We start from the raw sequence: 21,688 nt of genomic DNA, 5'->3' as shown, positions 1-21,688 counted from the left end.
AAGAAAATGGCAGACTTCCACCAAATATGAACTCTGCAAATATTAGTCTCTTACTAAAATCAGGCAAAGACCCTGTATATCCTTCAAGCTATCATCCAATATCCCTTATAAATTAAGACCTTAAAATAATCTGCAAAGCTCTCTCAAAGAGATTAGAGAAAATAATCCCCCTTTTAATTCATCCTGACCAAACTGGTTTCATAAAAGGTAGGCACTCATCAACAAATACACGTAGATTACTTAATTTGATAGACTACTCATACAGTAAAAACATTGAAACAATAATATTGTCTCTTGATGCAGAAAAAGAATTTGACAGAGTTAACTGGTAATTTCTATTTGCAACTTTACACAATTTTGATTTTGGAAACTCTTTCGTAAGCTGGTTAAAAATATTATACAATTCCCCAACAGCTTGTGTCAAAACAAATGACCAGACATCCTCCAGCTTCTGTCTCCTGAGGGGCACCAGACAGGGATGCCCACTCTCCCCTTCACTGTTTGCAATTTTTATTGAGCCACTAGCAGCAGCAATTAGAGAGGCTACAACAATTAAGGGCATAAAATGTAAGAACGTAGAACATAAAATCAGCCTTTATGCGGATGATGTGTTACTTTTTCTCCAAAACCCACAAACCAATCTCTCTGGGGTAATTGCATTGATAAACTCTTTCTCAAGAGTCTCAGATTATTCAATTAATTGGTCAAAATCTACAGTTCTTCCGATTAATTGCTCCTTCCACAATTCTTCATATACCCGACTACAATCTGGAAATATTTAATATTTAGGTATCAATATCTCTCCTAAGCTTGCAGAATTAGGTAAATTAAACCACATCCCACTTTTAAAAACAGTAGAAGGCGGTCTGGCTAGATGGAAATCTCTACCCACTCATGGGAAGGGTCACCGCTATAAAAATGATGGTCTTGCCAAAAAATAAACTATTTATTTTCAATGATCCCAAGTAAGCCATCACAAGATTGGTTCAGCTCTCTAGACTCATATATTTCTAAATTCCTTTGGAAAGATAAACCCCCGCGTATCAGCTTAAAAACATTACAAAAGACCAAGGATAAAGGAGGACTAGATCTGCCTAACTTTAATCACTACTTTTTAGCCAACAGACTTTAGTTCATCTCTAGATGGTTAAAACACTGCTTCTTAGATGAACCCTGGATAGATGTAGATCAGGCACTATGTAATAATCTAGAAATTTCAGACCTACCATTTATCAGCTCAAACATCAAATGACATGTATGCTTTAAAAGCTTTCTTGGCCTTCAGACAACAATTCTGATGGCTACAGATCTAAACGGGACAGGCAAAACAACAAAAAAAAAAACAAAAAAAACCAATCAATTTCTTTGTATGACTGGCAGCAATCTCCACAACTGTTTCACTATCCTTCCTGAGGAGGACCAACCTCTACACTTTCACTCTACAGCTACTGTCATTCTGGACAAAGGAGAGTAAGTATGCATAATCAACAATTCTTGCAGTCACAAATTAGAATGTCAAATTTGTTTCACCACATGCATTTTAACAATCTGGTATTGACTGAGGAGAAACTCCAGCGTTTTGTTGTCAGGACCAAATCAGCTCAACAGTGTGCAAGTGGTTGAGTCACAGCGCAGACCAATGAAACAGAGGACACAGACATGTCAGACAAAACACATACACTGTTTTTTACTTCCTGGAAGCAAGATGACGCCAGTGTGCTTAGCGAGCCGTCTCTTTGAGCTTTTTCTACTATTTTCTCAGTGTTATCCTGATGCCTTTGCGCTTCTTACCTATGATCGTCATACTCTTCTGAATCTCCAGCCATTGAGTCATCAAACGCCTGATTTAAAGTGGCAATCGAAATTTTTTCTCGATTCCAACGGACATCCCTGATTACATACGCAGCCTCCCAGTTACCCTAACATCTAGGAAATGCCAAAAGAGTTGGGGCAATCGGGGTGGTATTTGTGTTCGCCTCAAGGGTTACTTAAACTCACTGGATTTGAGCAGCTATTATGTATTTTTAAATACCCTACCACCTTCCCATGCTCTCTGGGGCCGCTTCTGCTATAGATTGCCTCGCCAACGCTGGATATGGCCTGAGTTTTCACCTGTTCAGAGCTGGGTGCAGCCTTCCAGAGGTGGCACGAACTACAGCAATCTTTGCCTGCTGGGATCTGCTCAAATCAGCAATGATCTGATTATACTCCAGATGGCCCTGCTAAATATTAGCTCACTGGCTAACAAGACTTTTATTTTAAACAACTTTTTCCTCTCCCCTGGACTGGATTTCCTATTTCTGATGGAAATCTGACTACGTCCCGCGGAGTCTTCTTTTTCAGAGCTTCTTCCCCCGGAATGTGCCTTCACCAGCTCCCCTAGGACCTCTTTCGGAGGTGGAGGATTAGCTTTGATTTTTAAACATAAATTTCAGTGCCGGGAACTACCACCTGTCTTTTACACCAGCTTCGAGGTGCAACTACTGGAATTGAACTGTGCCCCCTTGATTCTTTGGGCCGTGGTGTATCGACCCCCGAAATTTGTTAAGGATTTTATTCTCCAATTTACTGACTTACTAGGGAGCCTGTTTCTACCCTATGACCATGCTTTAATTGTTGGTGATTTTAATATAAATGTCTGTTGTGAGGCAAATACACAAGCAAAGGATTTTCTTACTCTTATTGACACTTTCTATCTCACTCAGTGGGTAAGTGAACCAACACACTCAAAAGGTCACTCGCCTGATTTAGTTTTGTCTTATGTTCTGGATATTCATATTAGGGATATCAGGGATTTCAGTCTTCGGTTATGTTTGATGTTACGCAACGACATATGGAGCTGAATGGTGAGGGCTCCTTGCGTCAGATGCACTCAATTACTTCTGTTACCACTGCTAATTTTGACGCTCTTTTTACCAACTCTGCCCTTTATGACTCCAACCAACTTGTGGATTTATCGGTTGATGGGTTTACCAATCTTTTTAATTCCACATGCTCTTATATTTTTTTAATTTATATTTTATATTATATTTTATTTATATTTTATATTTTCCAGGAAGCGCTGAACACTATTGGACCTTGTATTTTATTCATTGAATGCCTTCAAGTATGCTGTTGTACAACCTGTTAGTAAGAAGACTAATCTTGATTCCAGTGTTCTTTCCAATTATAGGCCGATTTCTAAACTTCTAAACTCCTGGAAAAAGTAGTCTGTAAACAACTTCAGACCTTCTTAGATACCAATGGTATTACTGAAAAGTTCCAGTCTGGCTTCAAGCCTCGACATAGTACTGAGACAGTTTTTTAAGAGCTTTTAATGATCTCCTTTTAACCACTTATTCAGGTTGCTTTATGGTTTTAGTCTTACTGGATCTGACCTCTGCTTTTGACACGGTAAATCATAACATCCTTTTATCAAGATTAGATCAAGTAATTGGCCTTCAGGGGACAGCTTTGTCTTGGTTTAAATCTTATCTCTCAGAGAGGTCATTCTCTGTCGCTATGGGGCAATATTCCTTCTCTTCTGCCCCCTTTCACTGTGGGATGCCTCAGGGGTCTGTTTTGGGCCCTATGTTATTCTCTTTGTACATGTTGCCCTTGGAATCTATTCAAATCCATTCAAAATATATAATATTTCTTTCAATTGCTATGCCGATGACATTCAAATATATTTTCCTGAATGTCTTAGATTCATTGCACACATTGTTTAATTGTCTTCTTGATGTCAGAGTCTGCTTATCTCAAAAATTTCTTACTTTTAATGAGAATAAAACCGAAGGGAGATCACGTGACCCGTCGGCAGGAATGCCAGCATAGTTTTTAGCTCTGCACACATTGTCACTGTTTATCACTATCCTGTCATATAAAGTAGTTATCTCGACGCCGATCCCACTATGGACACCTCTTCAACCAGAGACTCACGGAAAAGGGAGGTTGCTCAGTCTCCCTTAAAGAAGAAGTTTAAAGATTCCTCCGTCACTAAGGAAGACCTCGACGAGGCTATTGCTAACGGTGTAAAGCTAGCACTTCAGGAACAACAAAAGTCCCTCGACTCAGTGGTTGCCTCGGCAGTCAGGGAGGCTATGGACTCTATCCTGATTCCTGCTCTGCGCGACCTACGCACAGACCTTCAAAAGACCAATGAAGTTGTAAATAATGTTAGCGGGGAAATCGAGAGGGTAGCTGTAATGGCTAAACGCACTCAAGACCGAGTGGACTCAGTGCAAGCCGCCGCGCGTGAGGACAGACGATCGGTTATCGATCTGAAGAAACAACTCGACCTACTCACGACAAAGCTTACAGATCTGGAGGACAGGGGTCGCAGGAATAACATCAGGCTTGTTGGCTTACCTGAAATGCTGGAGGGCTCGGATACCGTTGGCTACATTAAGGCTAATCTCCCCAAGTGGATTCCGTCGTTGGAGGGGCGCGACATCGACATCGAACGAGCGCATCGGGTGTACGACGGCCGCGATACTAATACCAAGAAGCCTCGTACCCTAATCTTCAGATTATTACGGTGGCAGGACAGATCGGCAATTCTCAAAGGGGCACGCAAAGCATATCCAGTGAAGCATGCCACCAACACCACTCTTCTTTTCTTCCCTGACTTCAGTCCGACTACAACAGCAAAGAGGAAGAGTTTCTCTCCTGTCATGAAGAAGGCTACGGCTATGGGCCTGGAACCATTCCTCATTTACCCCGCCGTGATGAAGATAGAGCACGGTGGTAAGAAGATGGCATTCGAATCCCCTCAACTGGCAGAAGATTTCATTAATTCCCTGCCGCGAAAGCTGAATCCTGCAACGCCGCAGTGTGTTGATGGAGCCCCCGCTTTTCCTCCCGATCTAAACAGCGCGGCCAACAACGCTGATAATCAGCATGCAGGAGAAGGCAACTTAGTGGACATGAATGACTGAACGCGTTAGTTGACCTGTTTTAGTTGCAGCAGGCCTCAACTAGGTTGACGGCAGGATCACTTTCATGGGTTAAGGTTGGTTATATTTAATTTAGCGACTTGCTTCGCCCCTACCGGGGGTACTTTTTATTTATTTATTTTTGTATTTTGTTTATTTTTTTTAATTATTTATTTATTTTACCTTTCTTTGAGCTTATCATGGTCAAACATTTACTGGCTGTTGTTACTGTACATATGTAAGATACGTTTGTATTATTTTATTTTATTTTTTATGCAAATATTTGTATTTATATTTTATATTCATATTTTTTATTTATTTATTTATTTACTTTTTCTCGCTTTATAAGATAGTTTCACTCAGTCGGGAAGGTGTAGGATATACTTATCCACTTAATTTTCGTTGACTATGTGTGCACGTCTGACCCTCAAGTTTTTTGTGTTGGAGTGGAAGGACCGGTCACGAATCAATCAGAAGTTTGTGTTTTAGCAGACCTATGGAGGGAGCTCTGTGCGGTCTGCACCAGTTTTTGTATATAGTTTTTTCCTCCCCTGTCCCCTCCCTTGCAGGCATATCTCTATGTAAAGTTAAAATTCCAGTAGCACTAGTGAAACATTGCAGTACTTGGCAGGGGTATGGTGGCCTTATATTTTACTACACATTAACGTTCCTCTCTTGCTATCTTCACATTGGGACCATTCTTGGACACTTGCCGTACCGATGCTACCATTGATTATTCTGTCACTTAACGTTAATGGTCTTAACTCTGCTATTAAGCGGACACGTGTCCTTGAGTACCTATACCGTAAAAAGGCTGACATTGCTTTAATCCAAGAAACACATCTGAAACAAGGTGACGTGGCACGTTTTCAAAACAAACACTACAAACTCATAGCTTCGTCCTCTGCCCCAAACAAAACCAAGGGTGTCTGTATCTTGCTGAAGAGAAAATTCGACCTTACTACCAGGTTTAGCTCGAGTGATGAAAACGGCCGGCTGGCACTTGTAACTGGCAGTATCTTAAACCATAAACTGGTATTCGTATCTGTATACTGTCCAAATGAGCCGGACAGGGACTTTTTTACTTATATTGCCAATACACTATTAGAATACAATGATTATTCCATAGTGTTGGGTGGAGACTTCAATGCTGTCGTCAACCCTGTTTTAGACAAATCTCATCCAGATGCAGTAGTTAATCTCTCATCTTCTCTGTTGAATACACTTATAAAAGATCTTAATCTCATCGACCTTTGGCGGATGCAGAATTTAGACATTAGGGATTATACATTCTTTTCTAATAGACATAAGACGTTCTCTAGGATAGATTACGTTTTTGTTAGTCCTTCCTTAGTTTCAGGTGATACATCTATTTCTATTCAGCCAATCTTGATATCGGATCATTCAGCTTTGTTATGCTCTGTCGATCTGCCCAATTCAAAGAATAGGGCCCCCAGGTGGCGCTTTAATACGTCCCTATTAACTAACTCTACCTTTCTCAGCCTGCTTAAGCTCCAGCTGAAGGATTTTTTAGATATCAATGCTAATGAGGATATCGACCCACAAGTCTTATGGGAGACTACAAAATGTTTCATTCGTGGCTTTTCCATCTCATTCTCCTCCATGCTGGCAAAAACAAAACTTGCTCAGGTGTCCAAGTTAGAAAATCAGATGGAATCTTTACAGAATCTGCAAAAGCTTAGCCGGTCGGACGATCAGTCTACACTCCTAGCTTCACTAAAAGAAGAATATGATGCAATAACCTTGTCCAAGGCAGAGTTCATCTTGCATAGAACTAGACAGAAGTACTATTTTGAATCAGAGCGTCCTAGTCGTTTGCTGGCACTTATGCTTAAAGAATGTGAAACAAGGGCACATATTCCAGCTATAACAGCTGCAAACGGTAAAATTACGACAAATCCTCAGTCCATTAACAGCACTTTCTCGTCATTTTTTGTAAATCTGTATAAATCAGATATCAATTTTGAGGATACTTCCTGTAATAGCTTTCTCGAAAATCTGGATCTACCTCATATTCCACAAGCAGATCAGGATGAGCTAGAGGCCCCGTTAACTCTAGATGAGCTGCATAGAGCGCTGAAAGACCTTAACAAAGGTAAATCACCTGGACTGGATGGCCTTCCGCCAGAACTATTTCTAGAACTTTGGGATACGATAGGCTCGCTCATGCTTGGCTCATTTAATTGTGCAATCCGGAACGGGTCTTTCCATAGAGACCAGAAAACAGCACTTATTACCCTTCTCTTAAAAAAGGGAAAGGACCCTCTTGAGTGCTCTAGTTTCAGACCAATATCTCTGCTCACAACTGATCTCAAGGTATTTGCAAAAGCTCTCGCATTGCGCTTGGAAAGAGTTATCCATGTTTTAGTCAATGCAGACCAGACAGGATTTATCCGAGGGCGGCTTGCATCTGATAACATAAGACGGCTGTTGCACATCATAGATGCCGCTAACAGCTATCAAAATCCATGTGCAGTATTTTCACTTGATGCAGAAAAAGCCTTTGATAGGCTAGAGTGGGATTATATGTGGATGGTATTAAAACACTTTGGGTTTAAGCAGAAATTTGTTGCTATGATTAAAACACTATATCACTCACCTCTTGCTAGTGTCTTAACAGGGGACCTGGTCTCTCCCCCTTTCACGCTGCAGCGTGGAACGAGGCAGGGTTGCCCTCTCTCTCCTCTCCTGTTCTGTCTCTCTCTAGAGCCCTTAGCACAAGCCATTAGACAGTCCACAATTTCTCCCATAAGAATTGGTGGTCAGAATCATATCATATCTCTGTATGCTGATGATATTATTCTGTTTTTAGACAACTATGAGACGTCCATCCATCCATTGATTAAAAACTTTGACCATTTCAGCTCTCTATCTGGCTACAAAATAAACTGGTCGAAATCTGCCTTGATGCCTTTGAACATTAAAGCTACGAACATTTCCTTACCCAGTTGTGTTCAGATCAAAAGCTCTTTTACTTATCTGGGCATTTCAATTCATAATAGTATTCCAAAGATAATCAAGGACAATTTTACTACTATGCTAAATAAGATTAAATCCGACTTTCAAAGATGGGACAATTTAAAAACTTCGCTTCAGGGTAGAATCAACGCAGTAAAGATGAACATACTGCCACGGCTTAACTTTCTATTTTTTATGTTGCCACTCTCTCCTCCTCTAACTTATTTTAAAGACATACACTCTGCGGTATCTAAATTTATTTGGAATGGCAAAAAGCCTAGGATACGTTTGTCAACATTGCAGCGGCCCAAATTGTTTGGTGGCCTGGCAGTACCAAACTTCGAGTTTTATTACTGGTCATTCCAAATCAGGGCGCTTAGTACGTGGGTCAACCCAGAGGCTACTACTGCGTGGAAAATGATTGAATCTGCCAAGGCAGCACCGCATAGACTACAAGATCTTCTGTTTGCTAATGTTCCTACCAATATGCTCTACAACGACAACAAATTTGGACCTATTATTACCAACTCTATACAAGTATGGAGGAAAATAGAAAGACGGCTAGGTGCTCCAGTTAAATTTTGTAAAAGCTCACCACTCTGGCATAATTTAAAGTTACTATGTGGCAGCCGACCATTTGTTCAACCCTCTTGGTTCTCACTCGGGATACACCTTTTTGATGATCTATTCAACGCCCAAGGCCTTCGCTCATTTCAGGACTTAAGGACACGTTTCTCTCTTCCTGCATCTTCTTACCTTGTGTATCTGCAGCTCAGATCAGCTTTAAAAGCATATGGTGTCCCCTGGGACTCTCCTCTTCCCTCTCATCCCATGTTGGACTGGATCTTGCCTAACTCTGGCAGACCCTCTGTTTCCAAAATCTATAACAGATTAGCCGAACATGGTATAAAGTCCCTGCCCATTGAATCTATTTGGATCAGGGAACTGGGAGAACTACAGGTTAATATAGACTGGGATACAGTGTGGTCTAATCTGAGTTTGACTTCTAAGAACCTGGCGCATCAATTAATTCATTTCAAAACCATACACAGAACATACATTACACCCTATAGGAGGTTTCGGATGAAACTACAGGCTACGTATCACTGTCACATCTGCAATGATTCCTCACCTGGCACGTTTTTGCACATGTTTTGGGACTGTCCTGTTGTATCCCATTTTTGGGTCTTTGTGAACTCTGTGTTATCTGAGGTGCTGGACGTTTTTTATGCTCCCAATCCTGGTCTTTGTCTCCTTAATGATACCTCTGAAATCTCCTTGAAACAACTACAATGCAAAATGTTATTCGCTGGATTCACATCCGCAAAGAAGACTATTACGAAGCAATGGTTCAGTCCTGACATTTGTATGGAATCATTCTGGAGACGATGTCTTATCCGTGTTATTGGTTTTGAACATACCACAGCAAAATTAAATCAAGCTCGACCCACGACTGTTGAAGCTTGGGAAATCTTCTCATCCAGTGTTATCGCCTGGAAGAGGCAATAATTGGTTTTAACTTTGTGTTTTTGTGTTTTTTCTTTGCTGTCCCTATCCCTTGTGACTAATGTTTGCTCTGCTACTGCAGTTTACAGTTGTGCTGTATATGTCTGTACCCCCCCCCCCCAACCCCGTTTTGAATCAATAAAATGTTGATCACAAAAAAAAGAATAAAACCGAAGTTATTGTCTTTGATAGCCATATCCCTCTGAACTGACTAACTGATACCCTCGGCCCCCTTGCTAGCAACCTCTCCCACACTATAACAACCCCAGGGGTGTTATAAGTAAGTGAAGCACTTTGATCGACATTGTTATTTTTAAATGTCTATATAAATAAATTTTGATTTTGATTTGATTTGACTAATAGAGGGGCAGAGATAAAGAGTGAAAAGTTGCCCAGAAAGGACCATGACAGCTTTGCTTTCACTCACTTTTTACTTTTGCTTAGCTTGATGACATTGAGGCACTAAAACAGTTTGGTTAGAGTTCGGAAAATGCTTGCCTATTGTCTTTAAAGATGAATCCAAAGAATTCCTTTACAAGCTTCCAGGTGGCATCAGATGGGAACGAGATCCATCTCACTATTATTATATAGATTGAACTTCAAAAGCCAAAGGACTTGTTGTGTAAACCTTTTTGACAAAACATCCGTTTCTGATGTTTAAAACAAGAGAGGACAAGGTTGAACTACACAACTACACTTACTTGTCCAAATACTTACCAACCTGATTTTGTTTCATTGAATTGCATAAAATTGTAATAATCCAGAAGAAAATGAATTCATCATGGCGGTCGGCTGCTTGCACACACAATAAAATAATTTATTTCAATTCAGTTTTATTTATGTTGTGCCAACAGTTGCCTCAAGATGCTGAAAATTGTAAGGTGGAGACCCTAAACCCCAACAATCAGTGAATCAAAGATATATATAAAGAAGACCCCACTGCTGTCAGTCCCATCAGGACCATGAAGTGCTCCTGCACCTTTCTTTTCTGATTAATTTATAGCCTAGCAAAAAAATAAATAAATACAAAAAAAAACTTCACCCATGTAAAACACTTGGCAACATGAAGGCCACCAATGACACACTAAAAGACTTCCCCCATTAAGATTTGCTCTGATGCTGAAAAGATTTTGACCCTACAAAAATGTTCCCTGTCAATCAGATAAAACTCTGCCACTAAAAGCACATTTTCACATCCAGCATTAAAATCACTATTTCCATTAAAGTGATCTCCATCTCTAAAAGTACATTTAACCCACACATGCATATGCACCTGCCAAACAAAACATTTGACCTATAAAAGCACACCAAATATAATTAAATTCAGTTTTATTTTTATAGCACCAATCACAACAGCAGCTGCCTCAAAGCACCTTATATTAAAAAAAATACAGAGAAAACACCAACATTCAGATGACCTCCTTTGAGCAAGTGCTTTTGCGACAATGGGAAGGAAAACCTCAATTTTAACAGGAAGAAACCTCCAGCTGAACGGAGCTGAAAGGAGGGTCAGCCATCTGCCGAGATTGGTTGGGGTTAGGAAAGGAAGACAGGACAACGACATAAATTTGAGTGTTTACTCATGTAGAAAAGCATGACTTGTTAAGTTTTTCTACAAAAATGTTTGATTTTAGAAGGTGGTGATGCTAATTTTTGTGGAAAAAATTTCCCTTACTACAGTGCCTCTTAAGTATAAATCAAAGTTCATTTATTTGTCAGTGTGCTGGTTTCACAGCTTAGTGAGGCCTTGTTGTGTCAGGAAAGATGAAACCCAGAAAAATAAGTTTGTGTGTTTGAAAGTTGTGTAAAATGTGAGCAAACTGCTTCAGTTTTTCCAGCGAGGCCTCAGAGGAAATCAGTGAATCACATCGGATCCTTTTCACCTGCTTTATGTGGAAAAATGTGCTGAAAGTCTCCCGCTGAGTCTGGATGTGAAGCTCGGAGCTCAGGACCAGTTTCTTTAACCTCAGTTTGCAGGTTATGTAATGCCGCCGTGAAGCTGATTCCTGGGATTTATCAATGTGGGGATGCTCTGAGATCCCTGGCAGGGCTGATGGGAGGTTTGGACTCTAAGGCCAAAGGAGAGATTTGTAGCAAAGCTGTGATCCAATGCCTCAGGCTTCGTTTTGTCATGTAGAGTTGATGGTGGGAGGCAATGAGCCAGCAGCTTGATGCCTTCAAGTTTGTCAGATATTTCACCTGGAGACGCATAACATTTTTGCCCACTGCATGCTCTATGTGTTTGCACATTGCACAAGTTAAAATACCATTAGCATGTGAGGTCTCAGACCACACACAGCTGCGTGAATATATGTTTGTACAGCTGATAGAGACACTTCAGGTTCTGAGTGTTCAGATTCTGGCTCAGATGCCCTGCCTGTGGGTCTTCTTCCTCCGTCTTCTTGAGAAATGTCACAGTGAAGTGCCAGCTTTTAACCTCTAACCTGACCTACATTCTTCAGTCAGAGGTACTGAGTTGGGAAGCCATTCTCTTCACTTTCTTCTGTTTATGTGGGTTTTAAATTTGAGTCTTTACCTTACAATATAAAGTGCCTGGAGGTGACTGTTGTTGAGATTTTGTTGTGTCATTCCACCATATAAAGAATTGAATTGAAATTTAATTTAAGGTTTTAGGTTTTATGTGCATTGAGAAATAGTCATCACATGACAGCTTATGTGATCTGATCCATTTCAAACTGCATACAGTCTGTTTACCTGCATGCATCTGATTGGTTAAAAGAACTACAAATGGACACCTGAAAGTGTTGTATATCAACAGTTTCCTCCTCCCAGATTCTACATATTCATATGCAAGAGATTCTATAAGCATTTTTGCAAGAGGCCATAAGCATTTAATCCCTGGTTAAGAAGTTTTTCAGTTCTTATTTCAGCATTTCAAAATGAGTCTGTATTCCAAGGAAAAACATTGTTCATTATTATTATTATTTTTAATATTACTGTTATCAATTTTTGTGGGGACCCACAGCTTCAGTCTGGGAAGCTCGATCATTCTCATCCCACCACAGACTCCTGTAAGTGTACAATCTGCCTGGATGGATGACCCAGTCAGATTACACTTTACAGACAGATTGATGATTTGTAAGGCCTGGTGATATTAGAAGCTTTTGGACATTATTGATGATTACTATTACACTCTAACCCTGTTACACGGTGACATGTGAGTGTCATTCATTTAATACTGATGGTGTCTGCGACACTGGGGTTGGTGTTAAACCATTAAACTACAGCTGACTTCAAACAGCCTCAATAAAGTTGCTCCTCCATTTTTGTTTGTTGGGTTTTTACAACATATTGTGAAATTAATTTTTCACCAAAGAATATTTGTTTAAAATCACAACATTTCATAGACTTTGTTTACAGCTGTGCAATGCATGCATGTCTTGCTAAACTTTTGGTGTGAATGCAGTAAACCTTGCAGTAGAGTTTTATAGCAGAATCTGAACCTATAACGCTGCTCTAGAGTTGGTGAAATTGAGTGCTTGTGCAAACAAAACAGATGTGCAAATGGAATATGATGAATGACAAAGCTGCAGCAATGCAAATGTTTGCTTCGGTTTCAGCCAATCAGCAATTAGTCCTGTCCAGCTGTTTAGTTATGTCCATATGAAGTACCCACCATGATGTAAGAACTTTGCTTAGAAAACATTCTAAGAATAGAACAAATGATAAAACTTTAAGATAAGATAAAACTTTATTAATCCCTCGGGTGGGTTCCTCTGGGAAATTCGGTTTCCAAAAAGCACAGCACCGACAGAAGTTACAGAGTTACAGAGTATATATATATATATATATATATATATATATATACACATATATAAATACAGAGACATATATAAATAAACTATACAAAGGGGATAAGTAGAATAAATAGGAATAAAAATAAAAATACAAGTGAATTGCACATTTCAAGTATGGAAGTCTATTGCACCGTTGACTATTAACAAAAAGTATTGCACAAAAGGTAATTGCACAGTGAAGTGAAGAGGCACTACAGCTTACTTGTTCCCCCCTCCTTTGTCCTCCTGTTTCCCCTCCCTCTCCCCTCCAGAGAGGAGTTAAACAGTCTGATGGCGTGTGGGACAAAGGCGTTTTTAAGTCTGTTGGTTCTTGTCTTTGGGAGAAGCAACCTGTCACTGAACAGACTCTTCTGGTTGTTTATGGCCGTGTGCAGAGGATGCCCAGCATTGTCCATAATGTCCAGCAGTTTTTTTAGTGTCCTTTTCTCTGCCACTGTTACCAGAGTGTCCAGCTTCATGCCGACCACAGAGCCAGCCTTCCTGATCAGTTTTTCCAGCCTGGATGAGTCCTTCTTTGCTGTGCTGCTCCCCCAGCACACCACAGCATAAGTACTCCAGCAACCACTGACTGGTAAAACATCCTCAGGAGCTTCCTGCAGATGTTTTAAAGACCTCAGCCTCCTGAGGAAGTACAGTCGGCTTTGGGCTTTTTTATACAGGTGCTCTGTATTGCATGACCAGTCCAGTTTGTTGTCCACCCACAGCCCGAGGTACTTGTCCTTGTTGTTGTACTTTGAAAATGTATAAGACTTCACTCAGTCATGGTGCTACAGTTGTAGATGGTTGGGATCTGTTTTGTTTTCAGACTCCTCAGTGTTCTCAGATAGAAACATTTGACACTGATGAGATAAAAAAAAAACAATTTGCCACTGTGAAAGAAGAAAGTGACTTAACAAAGATGTTGAGCATAATGAAGTACCTTACTATGACTCTTTGCTCAGAGAGCAGTGTGTTTGTGTTGTCAGTCTTTATTTTCATGGACAGTTCCCCCTCTTATCACTCTTCCCTCCACATGTTTCCAATCTGCTGCTCTCATCACTGTCATTAGAGAGAAAATTAGATTACAGCTCCGAGCTCTGTGCAGCCTGGGAGGCCACCGCCGAGCTCGGTCCCGGTCCAAACTGCTGGGATCAGGCTGGAAAATGCCACCGCCAATCGGCCCTCACATATATTAGCCACATAATTGATTGGCTGAGAGTCTGGAGTTTGGGATATATGACACACAGGAATGCGTATGAAGAATCCTACATACCAAGCATGGCACACATCGTTAATCAGTGGAACCAGCGACCAGCAGCAGGCTGGAGGAGGGAACGCTGAAGCACATCACCCTCTTGAAAAACCATCAGCATCAATCTGCTGAAACCCGTTTTCTCTGAGTGTAGAGCAGACAGCAGCTCAGGAGTGCAAATAGAGCTAAAACACACTACTTTGGTGACCTCTTGGCTGAATTTGTGTCATGTCATGTTTAGCTTCTGTGTCACTTTCACTTTTGAATAGATTACCATCTCTCATATACATCCAAAATAAACCTTAAGAAATACACCTACTGTAGAATACGAAGTAACTTTCCTAAGAATCTGTGTTTTTCTTTCAGTATCAGTGATCTAGGGATACTTAAGCTGTATATCCATGACACAGTACAGAGAGGAGATGCTAACAGCAAGATAATTGTTTCAAATTGATACCAATCTTACCTTTTTGGAAGCACTGTAGGAAGCTAACATTAAGCTCTAAAAATATTTGGAATGAACACTGTTGTACTCTAGTTTAGCCATCTGTTAGCAAACGCCTTCTCTGGGGCGCATTAAAGCCTAAAAAGTCAGGCTATCAGGACCGTTGATCCCGGTTTTCCCTGGTGTAAATCCTACATGTTCAGTTTCCAAAAGCAGCGATGAACCTCCTAAAAAGATTTATGGCGCTCGCTTGAAGACTGGAACTGAACTGCTAGCAATTTTACAAACAATAAATCAAGAATATTGTCTGGAGACTTTTAAATAAAAGAGCACTAATGAGCCCCTAGTTATTATTAAACTCCTTACTGGACTGGTGACCTGTGTTCCTCCAAAAGCTTGATAGGCTAGACTCCATTGCAGATAAAAGCAGGTTAATGAGATGCAGAACAAGAACACAGGGTGCTAAATGTGCTGTTTGACAGTAAACAACATGTTCTCATATAAAATTGAAGAGCATCGTTTGTCACGCCGGATTTACATCCCAGTTTGTTTCAGACGTCTCTGAGCTTTAACAGAGCCACACATTAGTGGAAACTTGAGTAAAACCACCAGACAGATGAGAAGATCTGACTCTGAGCTCAGATCTGAATGCTCAGTGTGTGTGTGTGTGTGTGTGGTTAAATTCTGCTTCGTCAAAATGGCCTCAGTACTCAATGTGATCCGACTCCACACACAAACAAGTTCACGTCCAGCACTGGAGGAAAACCCCGCGAACAGGGCTCATGAAGTCACCCAACCGCACATCTGCTTCCAGTCAGAGGAGGTCCGATCTGATCCCCCAGACTGTTTCTATGGAGGAGGTTTTAATCTGCTCCAGATTGCCCCAGCCGCCCTGCCTGCTCACCCCCACAAAAGGAAACAAACCACCCTGCAACAAAGGGGTCACATCAGGATGGATTATGAAGCAGAGATGTCACAGATCTGCAGAGGTGTGCTGGTGTGAATCTACAGGTACACAACATAAAGAATGGGATTTTAGGGATGAAATCTGGGACTAAATGTTCCCTTTTGTTTGTTGTTTACATTAAATGTCAGCTCTGCTGATTTTATTGGACCATTTGGAGCTTCATATGGCTCGTATAAAGAGCAATGACGCACTTTACAGACCCGATGAAGTTACATAACCACCATAAAGACCTGTTGTATTTTCCTTTGTAATGTACACTCTGTGCACTCTCAGTCTGTGGGGCTCAGTGTTATAGGTCAGAAACATAACCAGAATTTCTTTCTTTTCGCATACATGAGGTTGGATGTGTTGATTTGAACTAAACTGAATATAAAGAGGACAACTTTTTGTCACTGTTCTGGGTCCTTTTGACCCAGCATTTTCTGTTTCTTATATTTTGGTGTTTTTCTAGATTATGATTTAGGTTCTGATTCTTGAGATGTGCTGTTTTGCTTATTTTTATTCTAGGTTTCAGTTTGGTTCTGGTCATGAGTTTAGTTTGATGTTAATTCTTCTTTAAGTCTCTGTCGTCTCTGGGTTCCATGTGTTAAATTCTTTCAGTCTGCCTCTCAGCGTCAAGTCTGTGTCTTTGTGATTTGTTCCGTGTTCCTGTTTTATTTTGATAGTCCCAGTCTGATGTCAGAGTGTGCAGTTTTACTTCTCTCCTGTCTCGTTATTCTATTTCTCCCAGCTGTGTCTCCCTCCTGTTTCCCATTCCCTGATTACTCCCCCTATATATAAGCCCTGTGTTTTTGTTTGCTCTCTGTTGTGTCGTTAATGTTTGCTCACCTTCAATTTGTGCCCGTGTGTTTTGGTTCTTAGTATTCAGTGTTCATGTTTTGTTTTCTACCAGCAATAAAGTTGAGTTTTTTTAAGTTGCATTTAGTCTCCGAGTCCTGGATCCTCATCTCCGCCTGCCCGCACACAGAGCCCTGCCACTTTTAGTCACATTTTAGTCAAATTTAGAAAATAACACTTTATTTTTTAGTGAATAGACCATCTTTTGATTTCTGTTAAAGGAAACACAAAACATCCAGCTGGCTGATTTTGATGTTTGGTGCCTTGCTTATCTGTAGTTGGTCCATTTTTGCCTTTTTGTGTTTGTACTGTGATTCTGGTGTGTCTGCAGTTATTTTGTGCACTTTCTTTGTGGTAGCTTCATGCCTGTTTGTGGTCAGGTCATGCCTCCTTGAGTACCTTCCGGTACCTCTTTAATTGCATCATGTTCCTTTGTGATTGCCTGGTGACTTTTTGTGGTTTTTGCATGCCTCTTCTTTTTAGTTGCAGTTACTTTGTATCTCTGCGCTTTTTTCTGAATTCTCTCAGGTCCCAGTGTCCTTACTAAGGATTGCCATTCCAACCTGTTTGTAAGGAAACAGCAGATATGACCTTCAAGCATCTAATAAGGCAGATTGAAATTTCCAAACCATATTCTTTTAATTTTGAGCTGTTTATAAGTATTAGCGTTCTTTCCAGGTAGATGCTTCTCAGCTTCCCTTTGACATTTGATGCTTTTAAATAGTTTTGAGCTACTCAACAGATGTTTATGGACCTCTATAATGCTTAAAGACTAGCAGATGATTGGAGGAGAAATTAAATTCTTTGTATCTGTTTTTCACTGAATAATAAGACATAAAAACATCATTTTTGAGTACTTTAGACATCTCAAGATTGAAGCTGCTGATGACAAAACCAAACTCAGATGAAATGTGCTCTAAACCTAGAAATACTTTGGGGTGAAATCGGCCACAGATTTGTCTTTTGGCTGATGAGCCCGTAGTGAGAAATGTCGGCTATGGGCTGCTGTGAAATTTCAGCCTCAGACCTCCTTCAGCTTTCACAGTTTGGTGGTAAAAATGTCGGCACGTGGCCTCTGTGTGCAGTCACGTGGGGAAGTGGGTTGGAGGCATGTGTGGTGAGAAAACAAAATAACTTCAAACATTTCTCACCTCGAAGGAGACATCTGTGTAATGTCAGAGCTGCTGCTGCCTTCACGGAACACGGCAAACTCTGGAGAAATCAGTTACCAATTGGAAATTCAAACAGGAAGGAAAAAGCTTTTTAAATCATCTGTTTCTCCTCATTACTATAAATATCTAACACTAATTTCATAATATTCACATATTTCTGATTTTTAAAAATGTTTTAGTGTTAACCAGACAGCTACCTCACCATTATCCCAATGCTAAATTCAACCCAAATCAGACACAGGCAGAAGGTAAAGGCGATCCACACTGAAGAGGCAAATGAAATTTGTGTCATAAAATACTTGGCAGCTGCTTAAGGTATTTTCATTTTATGCCAAGATTTATTCATTACAAAACATATAAACTGCTCGTATACTTTAATGCCTTATTATAAATTAACATTAGCAGTGAAAATGTGTGGAGCAAAACACTCTTTGGCCGCTAATATAAAGGCAAAGATATATTTCCTCAACATGATTTAAAATTTTGACAACAGAAACAGAAACTCACCTGTGTCTTCATGGGTTTTCTTCGGGTACTCTGGCTTTCTCCTACAGTCCAAAGACATGTGGTTAATTTGTGGTTCTAAATTTTCCATAGATGTGAATGTGAGTTTGAATGGTTATTTGTATTTTTGTGTTGTAAGCCACTTCTTTACAGTGACTTTGCTGACTACACAGAAGAGAAAATGAAAGCAGACTAATTGTGGACCATTTCTCAGTTGGCTGAATCTTCCTCCATTCTTGTACTGATTCAAACTACTGCTGACTGTCACTCTGCAGCGGTTGAACTGTAACTCTGAGAAGAGTACCATTCAATTATGCAGAACATGAAAGACAGCTCATAAAAATTAGCTGCTAATATGGAAAGTATGTATCTATAATGGTGATCTCATAATAAATTAAAAGAAATCTAACAGGTAAACATACCTGCACAGTGTCTTGGCATTATGTTAGGTTGGTAAGAAATGATCTTGTTATATAATTTGATTTTGAAGGACCTGATGTGAAATGAGGCCCTGTCAAAGAGAAACTCTCGATATTTCATAAAGCGCCTTTGAATTTTCCTCCAGAGCATGAGTGTTAGTCAGAATTCTACACAGATTATTTATTCACAGCACCATTCGTACAAACTGTCCTGTCATAAGAAACATAAGAAATTGGGTTTCTTATGTATTTTGATGGTGGATTGGCTGCAGCTGGTTTGGTGTTTCCAACTCTGAGAATCCACAACAAACAGAAAGTGAGAGCCAAACAGTGAGTCAGTGGGAACCCCTCTGAGTCTTGAGACTTTCCCACACCAATGAGTCATGATAGGACTCAGCTGGTCCAGAATTAGGGAATCTCCTTCACCAAACATCATCAAAGGACCAGCACACAAGACACACCCAAATGTGTTTCCAGCTTATTTGTCTTTGTCATCAGCTGTCGATGGATGCTGCCAGGCTGTTTCCATGGTCATCCTGTTGGATGACGCATGTGGGTGAATCTTACTTGGGTTGCAACATAGGAGTTTTACCTAATCAGAGATGAATAACAGCTTAAGTAATGAAACTTTTTAGTCAGATGACACCACCGGGACCAATGATCATTTATCTGATTCAGATCCATTTGTTTAAGTTTTATTCTTTTCAAAGTTGGGCAAAGAGAATGAGGTAAAGAGGTCTTGTTGTTTCTCTTAACTTTTTGGACAGCTTTTGGTGCACAACCCTTCAGAGACCTGAGGATGACTCAGATTCTACAATAAGGGAGAAAGGATGATAAAACACTAGTGTTTCTGCTGTCCTGGTTAAACAGGAAACATTTGTACTCATGTGGTTCCAAATGGAACATTACTCTATCTTTTTTACATCACATTGTGATGAATATCCACTCAATAGAAAAGTGATGTCCTTCAAAGACCCTTCATTGTCACGTGTGTGGTGTAATGCTGACTGACTTGTAGCAGCATGTTAGGGTTCTTGTTGTTCTCTCAAACCTGTCTGGGTACTGCAGCTCAGCACTGATTAACAAATGCAAACAGAAGTCATTATACAGCAGGTAAATAGAAGGAAATACATACAGTCATTAAACCAAAAGCTAGAACAGTGTGTCCTCTGTAAAAAGCCACCTTCATATGACTCTGCAGGCTGTTTTGTTATGGTCAGAAATTCATTAACCAATCAGGTTCGTCCAGGATTGTGGGACCAAAAAAATTATGCGGAGACGAAAAACAGCAACATGTTTGCTAGATTTTGGCAACATTAAAAAAGACAAATAATAACCAGTAACTTTAATAAGACATTTTGATTTAGATATTGGCTCCCAAAAACTTTGTTATTGCTGGTTAGGTCAGCAGATTGATGAGTTTCTATATTTCTACCTATCTACCTAACAGGCATCAGGTCCTTCTGTCCAACTCACTGAGATCTGGGCTACATTCTTGTTTTTGTGGTATCAAGCAGGATTATATTATCAGCAAATGCTGCTTTTAATGCAGCATATCCACAGCCTAACATGTTCTCTTTTTTTTCTGGACATATGCATGACAAAAACCATCATGGTCAAAGCAACCACACTGCAAACAACCAGTTACCCATCAACAATGAGAATGACCAGCCAGATACTTGACATATGAATCTTCTAAAACTGACTAACACTCCCTTCTTGTTGTAGCCCTGCTCTTCAACAATGCCCTCTCTAAAAAAAAACAAAAACAAACAAAGATAAACAAGTTTTTTGTGCAAGCTAATGTTGCAATCTATAGTCACATTTTGAGTGTCACCCCTAGTGGTTGTCTGAGAAATTGTGTGGTGAATGGACTTGTTTTTCTATATTGTTTTTCTACTTGAGCACTCAGTGCTTGGGATTGTATATGCTGTGCTTTATGGAACATGCTACATTCATTTATTGATACAAGAACTTTTACCTATTCTTTTTCTACTTAGTGCTTTCTATCTAATATTCACACTCCAGTGGATGCATCAGAGAGCAACTTGAGGTTGCCTACAATTAGTAGATAAGCTACTTTGGTTGCCTGGAGCTCAGGAGGTGATGTAAAATGTACCCTTTTGTCATGACCTCTGTGATGCATAACTCTGATAACTGTAAAGCTTTCTCTACTCGTTTAGCTTTTCTTAACCGAGTCATTTCTACCTTATTTCAGCCCTTCTTCCAGAACAAAATGAGAAGTTGGTGAGGGTGATCTTTGCTTATGCAGCTTGCTAGGGCTACCCTTGGAAAAGCCCAGAACCAATTGTAACGGTAATCAAACTAAATCTTTACTGATATATACTGAGGAGTCATTCAGGGGAGGTCATCAAATTTAATTTCTGTACAGCAAAGAGTTAAAAACTGAGCTGTCTGAGATATTTAATCTTGTGAAGAGGCCAGTTTTTAAACGGTTAAAGATATTTTCCTTAATTCAACCAAAACAGTGAATGAAATTAAAATTAAAATGCTCCAGATTACAACTGGACTTGTAGACTCATGAGTCTTTTCACATGGTAGGAAAGAAACTATGATTGCTGTAACTTTGTTTCGGTTCTTCAGATGGTACTAATTCTTTTATCAAATGTCTGTTGAACAACTTTGCAAAGACACCTTTCTTATTTTGTTAAATCTCTTTGGCTTGTTTTAAGTTTCCTCTACTTCTTCATGAATCTGGGAACTGTTAAATGGTTTTTAATGCATTTTGTGGAAAGCTAAGGAAATGTGAATTTTGCAGAAGTTGAATTATGAGGAATCAATTGGTGACTTTTCAAGAAGAAATAATAGGAACCCTTACTCTTTTTGCCTTCATTATGACACCACAGAGCCTTTTTAATTTAATTTGAAGGACT

At 39.9% G+C, this 21,688-nt stretch overlaps 1 long non-coding RNA gene across 1 annotated transcript; it reads left to right on the top strand.

Moving 5' to 3' along the window:
- Positions 1–316: 316 nt before the first annotated feature.
- Positions 317–691, top strand: LOC146491337 (uncharacterized). Its single transcript, XR_014872529.1, has 2 exons — positions 317–499; positions 541–691. It is a non-coding gene; the product is annotated as an uncharacterized LOC146491337 (long non-coding RNA).
- The last annotated feature ends 20,997 nt before the right edge of the window (positions 692–21,688 follow it).

The sequence above is a fragment of the Neolamprologus multifasciatus genome, chromosome 23 (genome assembly GCF_963576455.1).
Source record: "Neolamprologus multifasciatus chromosome 23, fNeoMul1.2, whole genome shotgun sequence".
In the NCBI taxonomy this organism is placed as follows: Eukaryota; Metazoa; Chordata; class Actinopteri; order Cichliformes; family Cichlidae; genus Neolamprologus; species Neolamprologus multifasciatus.
This window is presented reverse-complemented; position numbering and strand designations above follow the sequence as displayed.